Consider the following 12,794-nt stretch of genomic DNA (forward strand, 5'->3'; position numbering starts at 1 on the left):
ACGCTACAACGAACTTCAATTCCGAGCGCCATGCGCCCCACTCCCCGGCGTGGAGCGGGAATAAGACGGATTCACTCGGCTCAGGCGGCTTCGCGTCCCGCGAACTGCTCAGCCCGGCGCGCGCGCCCACATGATCCCGGACGCTGTACGTGGGGGGGGGGGGGCTCGGGTCGGCTCCGCAGCGCCGCGCAGGCGCCGTAGGGCCGCGCCGAGCCGATGCTCCCTCTAGGAGTCAAAATGGCGGCGAGGGAAACCAGGAGCAGTCCCGGAGCCTGAGCCACTGACAGGAGCGGAGAGGGCAGCAGCGGCGGCGGCAGCGGCAGGAGGAGGAGGATGGCTGGGGGTGCTGGCGCCGGTGCGGACGGCGGTGCTGGTGGTGGCGGCGGCGGGGGCGACGGCCGCGGTCCCAGCGGCGGCAGCAGCAGCAGCAGCAGCGGCGGGAGGAGCCTCCGGGGTGAGTGTTCCTCGGTGTCTCTGAGGCTGTGAGCCGAGGCTGTGCCCCGCGCGGCGCGGGGCGTCCCGGCGATGAAGGGGCTGTGCCTGGGCGGTGAGGGGGCCGCGCTGGTGCTGGGCCGCCGCGGGAGGCGCCGGGCCGCCGGCGGGGAAGGGACAGTTGTCCGTCTGGGGCTGAGGCGACGGCGGCGGCAGCGGACTGGCCGGTCCCCGTGCACTCAGAGGCGGGCTGGGCTGTGCGCCGCCGTCCCGGGGGCAGCAGCGTTAGGTGTGGCGCCCGGGGCGGGAAGAGCGGTCGTAGGTGGCGGCGGTGGCGGCTCGGTGGACTCCGGGCTGTTGGCTTCGGGGGGCGGGACCCGCTGGCTCCCTGGACGCCGGGGAACCACTCCCGAGACTCCGGCGCGTGTTTACCCGGCTGCGGGGCTGCGAGGCTGCGACTGCCCCTGTGTAGACGTGAGAACGGCCGGCCAGAATTGGAGAGGGAGCAGGCCTGTAGATGGCTGCTCCTGGGGGGAGAAGTTAGATTGTCCGGGTAAGTTTCTGTTTCGGGATCAAACTGGAATTGCGCTTTGACAGGTTGGAAGGGAGACAGTACTGAGTGTTTGATAAAGGAGTGTGTGCTTGGAGTATTTGAATGGCTAACAGCGTGCATTTCTCAGTTTCTTATCATTTGCACAACTGTTTATTAGCTTTATCCCGAGGATGAGAACTTTCTCACGTTTTTTTGTTTTGTCTTTTGGAGAAGCTCTAAGGAGTGTTGCTTCTGCTTTTAACTATTTACAATAGCACGTCTTCACATACAAGGAGAGATAATAAATACTCTGGATTAGGGGTAATTTACAGAAGCAGTATTGGTTATATTTACCATAGCACTGTTCCCCCTGATAAAACATCTTACTGTAATGAGGACATGGGCATTTTTACAGAATTACTTAGTTTTTTTTTTCTCTTTTTTTTAGTTTTTTTCAACTAACAGAATCTTGCCTTTGAGTAGCATCCATTCCTGTTAGATTGCTGAAATAAATTACTTTCTTCCGGAAATGTGGAAGATTTAAAATTGTAAGAATCATGCATATTAATGGCAGCTGTGGTTAAGGTTGTCCTGGAATTTTGGAGTCAGAAAACCTTTAGTGACTTTTTTAGAGCCAGGAAACTAGGCCCAGGGAGATAAGTGACTGGCTGTGGGTTCTACAGCTGGTCAGGGATTGGACCAAAACTAGGATCTACGCCCCATTTAGAAAGCTCTTATTACACTCCTGAATTCTTATTCATTGATTGCATTCACACCAATACCTATCAGCATTCCTACGTCTTTGTGCATTCAAGTTGAAAGCAGAAATGAGAGTATCTTACTCTGATTCTGACAGCTACCAGCAGTTATGATAACTAACTGATGATTTTTTTTTCCTAACCTGAATTTAATAAAAAATGACTTTTCATTTAGAGTTTTCATAGGCCTGTGACTACATTTTTGCCCAATTACATCACGGCTCATTCTTGCATGCATTCAGTAAAACCCCATATGTCAATACTCTGTCCCATGACCTAAATTACTGTATTGTCTGTGCCCCAACAGCAGCATTTAAACAACTTTTTTGTATCAGACTCAAATATTAGGATTTAAAACACCTGTGTTGTGTTTGCCAGGTTATGCCACCTAGTTTCTATGCGTCTTGTTGAATCACAGCAATTTGGTTTGTTGTATGCCACAGGTTAACATTCAGAAATAACAATAATATCAAATGATTCTGATTTCATAATCTGGTGAATGAAACTTACACATCCAACATTGTACCTTGTGTTCAATTACACAGGTGATTATTGAAGATCTGCTTTGGGTTTTGCATTATGCTAGGTGCTAGAGGAAAAAAGGAAGTGTAATATGTAGGCTTTGCCCTCCAGAAAGATAAGCTGTGTGCCTCTGTGAGTATAGAAGGCAGTCTGGTACTACCGGTACAAAGAATGCGGTAGGTATTCTGCTTAGAGGGAGATGAATGAGGCCTCAGGAGACTGAAGAACTTCCTGGAACACTTGGGACTTGAGCTAACCTGTGAGGGTTTAGATTTACAGAGAGATTGGAGCAGTTAACTTTGTGAGGTAAGAGCAAGAGTATAATGTGGAGATTAGTTTTGGGGGAGGGAAATAGAAACAAGGATGAGCTGATGCTGTCGACTGAATTTCTTTGGGGGACTAAAAAGAAAACATTAGACAATTGGAAGGGTATCTGTCTACAAAAGAGTGTGAGTACTGGATTGAGGAGATTTCAATTTTTAGTCTCTGTAAGATACGCAGAGCCTTTGAAAGTTTGGAGACCAGATATTAATGTGATAAACCAGCAAGATTGAACCTGTCAGTGATCTACAGATTAAGTTAGAATGAGAAGGGAATGTGATGAACCAGGGACTACAGTAGCTGTTGCCTTTACCTGGGTATGAAGAGATGAGATGAGATCTTTGATTAGGATAGAGTCAATAGGAAGGATGCATAGCAAGTGTTATTTTTGTTTTTATTGTGGTAAATATACATACCATAAAATTTGCCATTTTAACCAATTTCAAGTGTACTTTTCCGTGGCATTAAGTACATGCACATTGTTGTGCAGCCATCACCACCATCCATCTCCAGAACCCTCTTCATCTTCCCCAACTGAAATTCTGTATGTATTAAACACTAACTCCCTATTTCCCTTCACCCATAGCCCCTGGCAACCAGCATTCTTCTTTCTGTCTCTATGAATTTGACTACTCTGGGAACCTCATATAAGTGGAATCAGACAGTATTTATCCTTAGGTGACTGGCTTATTTCGCTTAGCATAATATCTTCAAGGTTCATCCCTATTGCAGCATTTGCCAGAATTGCCTTCATTTTTAAAGCCAAATATCTCATTGTATGTGTATACCACATTTTGTTCATTCATTTGTCTGTCAATGGATAGTTGGTTTGCTCCCCCCCCCCATTTATTTTTTTTTATGCTGTTGTGACTAATGTTGCTGTGACATGCTGTTTGAGTACATGCTTTCGTTTCTTTTTGGCACATACCTAGAAATTTTTACATTCCCACCAGCACTGTATATTTGGGTTCCAATTTCTCCATATCTTTTTCAGCACTTGTTATTTTGATAATAGCCATCCTATTGGGTGTGAAGTGGCATTTCATTGTGGTTTTGATGTGCATTTCACTAATGATGGGTGATGTTACCATCTCAGCCTTTTGTATATCTTCTTTGGAGAAATATTTGTTTAACTTATTTGCCCACTTTTAAATGAAGTTGGTTTTTTGTTGTTGTTGGTAGGAGTTCTTTATATGTTCAATCCCTCATCAGATACATGATTTGCAAATATTTTCTGCCATTCTTTGCATTGCCTTTTCACTCTGTTGAGTGTCCTTTGATGCACAAAAGTTTTTAATTTTGATGGTGTACAGCTTATCTAGTTTTTCTTTTGGTGCTTATGGTTTTGGTGTCATAGCCAAGAAATCATTGCCAAATCCAATGTCTTGAAGCTTTCCCTCTATAAAACTCTTATAAGAAAACTCCTATGCTTAGTTAGGTCTTTGCATATGGATATCTAGTTTTCCTAACAGCATTTGTTGAAAAGACTGTTATTTTTCCATTGAATAGTCTTGTCATCTTGAAAAATCACTTGGTGTGAAGGTTTATTTCTGGACTCTTTTCTATTCCATTGGTCTATAAATCTGTCTTTATGCCAATAACACACTGTTTTGATTACAGTAGCTTTATAATATTGAAATCAGGATATGTGAGATGTCCAACATTGTTCTTTTTGAAGATTGTTTTTGTTATTTGGGGTCCCTTGAGATTCCATATGAATTTGAGGATGGATTTTCTATTTCTGCAAGAAAAATGCCATTGGGATATTCTTTTTGATAGGGATTACATTGAACCTATAGATTGTTTAGACTAGTATTGTCATGTTAATATTGAGTCTTCCAGTACTTGAACACAGGATGTCTTTTCATTTATTTGTGTCTTTAATTCCTTTCTACAGCTCTTTGTTGTTTTCAGTGTAAAAGTCTTTCATCTCCTTGGCTAAATTTATTCCGAAGTATTTTATTCTTCTTTATATTATTGTAAGTGGGATTGATTTTTTAAATTTCCTTTTGGAATTGTTCATTGTTAGTATATATAACAACGCATTTTTGTGTGTTTGTTTTGTATCCTGCAACTTTTCTGAATTCATTTATTTTAACAGGTTTTTTTGGTAGAATCTTCAGAGCTTTCTACATATGTTATCTTCAAAAGACAATTTTACTTTTTTCCACTTTGAATGTCTACTTATTTATTTAGCCTAATTGCTTTAGCCAGGACTATATCGCTCAGGACTATGTTGATTAGAAGTGGGGAGAAGGCACATCCTTGTCTTGTTCCTGAAAACGTGCTGCAGGCTTTGACCACTGCGTATAATGTTAGCTGTAGATTTTCATACATGACCTTTATTATGTTGAACGAGTTTCCTTATATTCCTGGTTTGTTGAGTGTTTTAGCAGGTATGCTTTAAGGAAAAAAAAATCAGGGGTGCTGAGAGAGAAAATTCTTTCTAGCCTGATGAACGAGAAAATTCTGGTACCATTAGCAGAATAATACGTTATTGCCAAATTGATGTTTTAGGCATCATTTTGTGTGTTTACAGTAATGTTTTGGCTGAAGAAAAATTGTACTATATTTATTCAGTGGGGATGACCGACCTTAATCAAATCATCATACAAATAACAGAGGGTGCCAAAAAAATGAATACACATTTTAAGAAAGGAAAACTATTCAAATTTTAATACTCAATGTATACCGATAACAAAAGATGAATAAAGTCACGTGTGACTTCTGCAATTACAAGAGGTGCTCAAAGTGGTTACCCGCAGCGTCCAGACACTTCTGATTACGGCAAGCAACTGCTGAGCAACGGTGACCAAAGTGTCCACTTTGCATACATTTTTTTGGCACCACAGTATATAGTACAATTTTATTCATACCTGTATTCCCAGCATCTAGCAAAGTGCAAGCACATAGGTGCTCACTAAAGTTAATAATTGAATTAAGAAGCAAGACTAGAATTGAACCTGTAAACTAACAAGTATATTGTTTGTAATTTTTTGATGGAATTCAAAGTGTTTATATTTATTTTATTTTAAACCGTCTTCCCTATTAACCCAGCCTTGGTACAATGGTAATAAAACAAAATCAAACTTCTCCACTCAAAAAAGAAACAAGCAGGTCACTTTTAAAAATACGAGTTATTATTTTAAAAATGAGGTAACAGTTTTTTCTTTTAAAGTTGATGCTAGTGGAAGTTAGTTATCAAAATTTCAAAAAGGCATAATTTATAAGAAACCTTTTAAGTGCCTGCTGACCAGATTTATAATGAAAATCAAACATTCAATACCAAGTTTATTTGCAAAACAAGTTCAAAAAATATTTAATACAAACTGCAGTGGTTTGGGGGCTTTTTATTATTAAAATTTTGATAGTCTGTAAATTGGCATTGCAAATTGAGTCTTTCACAACATCCTTACTATTTTAAGTAATATAAAACTTCAAACATACAATGTACTAATTTTATAATTGACGTTAAATCTACATAGTGAATATTATGTTAAGGTTAGAATAAAATAGGAATCATCTTAATCCAATATACAGAACATCCTTTAAATCACAGGATTCAAAAAAATGTCCCCTTTTTTGAGCATTGTTCAGAGTTTTTAGATAATAGTTGTGATGTAGTAGAACACTGGACTGGGAATCCAACCTCCATTCAGATTCTGGCTACTGTTTGTGATCTTAAGCAGCCATTTAACCTGTCTGAGACTTAACTTTCTTCATCTGTAAAACAAAAAAAACATGTGTGTGTGTGTGTGTGTGTGTGTGTGTGTGTGTGTATATATATATGAGTATGTACAACTAAGTATAGCAGCGTCTGACATAGCAGCTTTGCCCCCATGTAAGTATTTTTTTATTCCATCCTTTCCCTCCCTGTTACCACTTCCTTACTACTATGGACTATTTATTGAACAGCCCACCAACCAAGTCTCTGCCATTTGTTCTCCCACTCTCAGTTTTTCCCTCTGGCTATTTTTTATATTGTTACCACACTTCTGTTTTTAAAAAACCCTATTTCCTACTTAAAAAACCTGTATTAACTTTCCATTGCTGTAGGATAAAGCCCAAATTCACAAGAGTTTGTAGACTATCCAGCTTTAGATTTCCCATCACTTCAGTCATACCAAGCTGTTTATTGTTTTCTGTACTTTTGTTTTTCATGTTTATCTCAGTGCTTGGAGTTCTTATTCTTTGTCATTTAGGAGACTGAGAAGGTGATTAATTGCCCACTCCAGAGCTAGATTTTTATTACTCTAAGCCAATCAGCTCAAGGCATTTCCCTGCAAACTGTTATTTGTCCCAGTCAGATTGAAGGGAAGGAGACATTCTATTTCTAGGGGAGAGGATTTTTCCCCTTTTGTATATGAACAAGAGAACACAATCCCCTATCTTAACAAACACGTTTCCCAAATTGCCATTGGGATGATGAAACATTCCCTGAAGATGGCAGAGCAGTGAGGTAGAATGAACGTGGGTCCGTGATAACATCATTTTAGGCACATACTGTACTGGGCCTGGGGCTTTTCCCAACCAGCATTTCTCCTTAGGACAGATAAATTCCTTATTATTTAAGCCAATTCTTTGGAGTTATTTGCCATCAAAAAATATCCTGATTGATACATTGGTCTTTATTCTTCTAGATCCAGTTCAAACATTATCTTTACCGGTAGTTACACACTCACTCCCTTAGTACTTCGGACCTCTCTTCCAGCCTTCATTGCACTGGATTATAATCACTTGCTTGTATGTCTGACTTTTCCATGTAATAGTGTACTTTGAGCCAAAGTCTACAGTATGTAAGCACAGTATCTGGTATACATTATAGGTACTCAGTGAGTTGTTAGGATGAACTAACACGAAAAAGTGCTTTGTAAACAATTTTTTAATAAACACGAGGTATGTTATTGTCTTTAGACTAGACATACAAAGTGTTCTTTGCTTGCCCCTAATTATTTTCTAAAAGTGTTCACTTAGATTAAAAGTTTAACAGTCCCTTAAATTTTATGAAAAAATCTTACCTACTAAAGAGGAACCCTGGGAGGAGCAATAAATGAATTGTGTTGTTTCTGTGCAATTTCCTCCCTCCCTCCCTTCCTTCTTTAGGCCTGTTTTGTCGGGGATTTATTTGTGAATTGTTCTTTGGGGGAAAATCCCATAATTTGCTTCATAAGACCTAATTATTCTTGTCTTTAGACTTTCCCAAAATATTTTTTGCTTGCTTGAGACTAGACATGAGAATTTTCTGGTAAGTAAAAAATCTGTGACAGAACTAGATGAGTTTGTAGCAAACGTTAGTAATAGTTTATGATAGACACATCTCATTATAGCCTTAATTACTAAGTCATACCATGTTTCCCTGAAAATAAGACCCAGCCAGACCATCAGCTCTAATGCGTCTTTTGGAGGAAAAATTAGTATAAGACCCGGTCTTACATAATACAAAATAATATAATATAATATAATATAATATAATATAATATAATATAATACTGGGTCTTATATAAGACCCGGTATAATATAATATAATCTATAACATCCGGTCTTGTATAATATAAGACCGGGTGTTATATTAATTTTTGCTCCAAAAGATGCGTTAGAGCTGATGGTCTAGCTAGGTCTTATTTTCGGGGAAGCACGGGAGTTCTGTCACATGTTTCAACAATAAATCTGACAAAGGAGAGAGAAATTTCCCAATTTGGTATATATACTTCACCCTTTGTTGATTTCAGTCAGATAAATTAAACTTCAACATAGTAATTTTTAAAACAAGGAAAAGAGGACTAGAGTATACATGTAGAAGTTATAATATCATGAATTGAGATTATTGTGAAAAAGAAATTTGTCACATTTGACTATGAAGAACATGCTTCTTGTTTTGATGTCTAGTTTTTTACCTTTGGACTTTGGACAAGTTAACCTACTTGTACCTTAGTTTACACATCTGTAAAGTGAGTCGTACACATCTGTAAAGTGAGTCGTATCAGAGTTCTTGTTTTACTAGGTTATCTATGAGAACACAATATGGTGTTTAGAACAGATCCTTAGTTAAACAGATGTTTAGAACAGATTCCTTTTTTATCCATCAACTTTTCAAAATTAAGTAAATGCCTTTAATGCTGTTTGGATTTCAGCTTTTGAATGTTTAAGCCAATCTTTCTCTTCTATATGTATGTGTTCTTTATGTCCTGTGGGTTTATTAATTCTCGAGTAAGAAAAAGTCAGTTAAAATAATTATATATGTTTGTTTTTTTTTAATTAAACAACAACTTGTCATGGATTACATGGCTTTTGCTATTTAGCTTCTGCTGCTTCTCTGGCTCATATCTTACTACTGCCACAACCCCTTCCCACTCTACACATACAATTACTTTTATTTCCTCAGTGAACGAGGTTTTGTTCTCTTCTTGGACCTTCCCATAGTTTTAGAGCATTATTTTGGCATCCCAACCCCTCCCCCCATTATCTTCATCAAGAAAAGGAAAAGTTCACACTTTTTAGGTTGTCAGTCTTACATCTTAGATACCACTTTCTCAACAACCGCATAAGGTAGACACTTTTATTGTTATCAGACAGGCAAGCTTTACAAAATTGCCCCCAAGATTGCACAACTTATAAATGGCAGAGCAAGATCCAAACCCAGGCAGTTTGGCTTCAGAATTCTTTATTTCTGCTAATCTATGAGGTATGAAAAAAAAATACGGTGAATGTTTAAATTTTTAAAAATTTATTACAATAAAAGACACATTGTCATTAATCCCCTTCAAAATACTCCTTCTCGCTTCAAACACACTTATCCCATCGTTCTTGCCACTTTCTGAAGCAGTTCTGGAAGTCCTCTTTTGTGAGTGTCTTTAATTGCGCTGTCGTGACTGCCTCCATGTACTGAATTGATTGAAAACATTTACCTTTCATGGTCATTTTGACCTTCGGGAAGAACCAGAAGGTGGATGAAGACACACCGTAATATTTTTATTTGACAGAAATTGCCGTAAAGCAGAAGCGATGTGTGACACAGAGCGTTGTCATGATGGAGGATGATTTACAGCACACTTTAAAACAGACCTCACCTTCTCTCAACGATAGCTCACACCTGATTAACTGCACAGAACAAGTTGAAACTTGTCACACACTGTTAGTAAGATTCAAAGTGCTGCTTCCTGTATTGAAGATCCCTGCCTTTCCATTAGATGGCACTTGGCAGCAGCATTCAGTTTTGATCACACCTCATATGCTTCCTCTATATTGTAATTGCCTATTTACCAGTTTGCCCCTAAGTACCTGAAAAGCAAAAATTGTATCTGTTCATTGTCATATCCCCATGTGCTAATTATTAGCACATAGTAGGTGCTCAGAAAATGTTTGAATGAAAATTCTCTTAATTGAAAGCAGTGTTTTGATTAGTTTCTCTCAGTACCTTTCATGTGTCAATAGTCTTTTCGTGCTTATGTTACAAAGCAAAATTTATATGATAAAGCTAATTGTGGTTTTAAAGTATATTGTACTACCCACCAAAGATAGTTATAACCCCATGTTTATAACCACTGTCAACTCAGTTTAGCCTTCTGTAACAATATCACTTTGCAACTTAAAAAACGTGCTTTTCAAATATATGGTGATGGAGGGAGAACTGACTCTGGGTGGTGAACACAAAATGCAATATAGATTTTGTATTATACAAATGTACACTTGAAACCTATATAATTTTATTATATAATTTTACTAACCAAAGTCACCCCAATCAATTTAATAAAGATAAAAAAACAACAACTGGTGCTCCTTTTCATATAGTATTGAAACAGGGCTCATATAGTATTGAAACAGGGCTCGTTTGGGACCCCCACAGTAGAGGTGTCGCTGTCCCAGGCCTCCCTTTTCCTTGACCTACCTATAGCTTAACAGTTCATCAACTCCCTGCACCTGCCTTCAACTCCGAATGTCCCCTGTCCCACCCAGTTCCCTGTTTCAGAAAATTACCCTGAAACTTATCCTTAATACCGTTAGGCTTATTGATCACAATCTCTATGGGCTGGGAATCTTTCCAGGCTACTCCCATCATTGTTCCTGGGTTGCTGATTCCACCAGAGAATCACCTGGCCAGAGGGAAGGCTCCATGCAGACCTCGCCCCCCCACCCCCCAACTATCTTGTAGCTTGATAGCTTCTGGAGGAATACCCAAATTTTCCCTTAAATATCCAGAGCCGGTCTGAGAATGTTAAGGCAGTTTTTGGAGGTGTTAACCTGCTGCCTTCTCAGACCACCAGTGTTTAAATAATAAACTCTTATTCTAAATAGCCCAACTGCTGTGTCAGTCTGTTGGCTGAACGGCACAGGCAGAATGAGCCCCGGACTCAGTTGGCTTCCGGTTTCAGTATCCCTATGAACTGGTAAACTATAGCTCATTTGTAACTAGTTTCTAGATGGTACCTAGGAAATGTTATAAAATAAACTTACACTAGTATATGGACTGTCCTATGGTGGGGCAAAGGTATGATGGCCACCATAATGAGAAGGTATCTTCAGAGTGAAAGAAGCAGACAGCCCCATTGAATATAACAATGTATTGTAGGCTGGTTTACCTACAGGAAGATGGGGCTGGAGTGGACAGACGCCCCAGCAGTTTTGCGCAAATTATTCTCTGCTAAAGACTCCTGTTACTGTACTGTTTTAAAAATATAACGCAGATACTATTGATTGACAAGACAAAGGGATAAAGAATGCAGTGGTGGGAGGGCGTACCTCGTGTTAGTGGCACTGTCACCAGTTTGATAGTCATCTCTGTTGTCATTCTGGCCATTACTAACCAAAGTGTTTATGATTACATTTTAGGGAACACAGGTAATGATTAACTAGAAGACTTTGCTATGCTGATTAGGGCAGTGAGGTTGGTCAAAGGTCACAGCGTGAAAGGACACAAAGATGGAGATGGTTTTTGTTCACATCTACATCTATGCAATGGACTCTGATCATTTATATCTATTAACTGTTTAATGTGTGATTTCTGTGCATGTATACAATTTTTTAAAAAGACATAGTCCACATTTTAAACCCTGACTGTATCCCAAAAGATAAAGCTATATCACATAGGCACAGGGTAGATAATGATTTAAGACATGCACATTGTGTTGATGTTTATGGGAGAAGTTGAAATGTTGTCATGTTTCAATAGACTTTTCAAATAACGCATAAAGCTGCTTCCAGCATCGTGCTGTAATCAGGGTCACTAGATAGAGAACCAACAGTGTTCCTTCTCCATGAATGCTCTTGCTCTTGCTTTACCTAAGACTTTGTTTCTCGGGCTTCTTGGGGTTAATCTTGCTCTCTTCTGCATCCCTTACACTCTACTACAGGGTTTCTCAACGTTGGCGCTGTTGATATTTGGGGCCAGATGATTCTGTTTTGTGGGAGACTGTTCTGTGCATCGGGATGTTTAGCAGCATCCTGGCGTTTACCCACTAGAGGCTAGCAGTACCCTTCCCCAACCCTAGTTGTGGCAACCAAAATTGTCTCCAGATTGTTGTCAGATGTCCCTAGTGGGGCAAAATCTCCCCGGTTGAAAACTGCTTGACTGCATCATTCCTTTCCACTTACTTATTTTGCTGTAGTTTCTCCTTCTTCATCACACACCTTTCCAAACCTCCACATTTCTCTTTACTACTGCCTTACTTCTTGGCACCTCTTTACAGCCTTTCTTGAAAAAGAGTTACAAAACATCTGCTTTCTCCAAATTTCACTTCCAGTTCAGTTTCCTGTCTTGAATTCTATGAGACCGCAGTCTTCTGGTTTTCCTCGCCCTCTCGGGCTGCTCCATTTTGGTCTCCTTTGTCAGCTCTACCTAGTTGGACAGAGGCATAATCTTTACTTCGTTCTTTCTTACTTTTATCAAGTCAGTTCCTGCCTTTCTTGCCTCATTTCCTTATATAGTGTCTCTCCTATACCTATTAATTCTTAAGCTGTTTTCTCTATTGAAATGCCCTTAGTACCTACATTTCTCCATGTTTAAATTCTATCATCCTTCAAGAACCAGAGCAGTTGTCATCTTTCCATGAAAGCCTTTCCTGGAAGGAAAGAGGGAACCACCCTCTTTGACTTCCTTGCCATGTTCATAGTCTTTATCTCTGTATCCACTTGCAACTTTGTGTTATTTGTTTACTGAAATATGCCTTGCACTAGATGGTAAGCTCACCTAGTTGGTGTTTAGATAGTTGTTGAAGAAACAATGAGGAGGTAGC

General features: G+C 39.6%; 1 protein-coding gene across 1 annotated transcript in view; it reads left to right on the top strand.

Moving 5' to 3' along the window:
- Positions 1–315: 315 nt before the first annotated feature.
- Positions 316–12,794, top strand: part of BTBD7 (BTB domain containing 7) — a 75,184-nt gene continuing 62,705 nt past the window's right edge. Inside the window, exon 1 of the mRNA XM_019745488.2 lies at positions 316–454. The gene's annotated coding sequence lies outside the window, so the exon portion shown is untranslated. The remainder of the gene's footprint in view (positions 455–12,794) is intronic.

Source organism: Rhinolophus sinicus, linkage group LG03, assembly GCF_036562045.2.
Source record: "Rhinolophus sinicus isolate RSC01 linkage group LG03, ASM3656204v1, whole genome shotgun sequence".
NCBI lineage: Eukaryota > Metazoa > Chordata > Mammalia > Chiroptera > Rhinolophidae > Rhinolophus > Rhinolophus sinicus.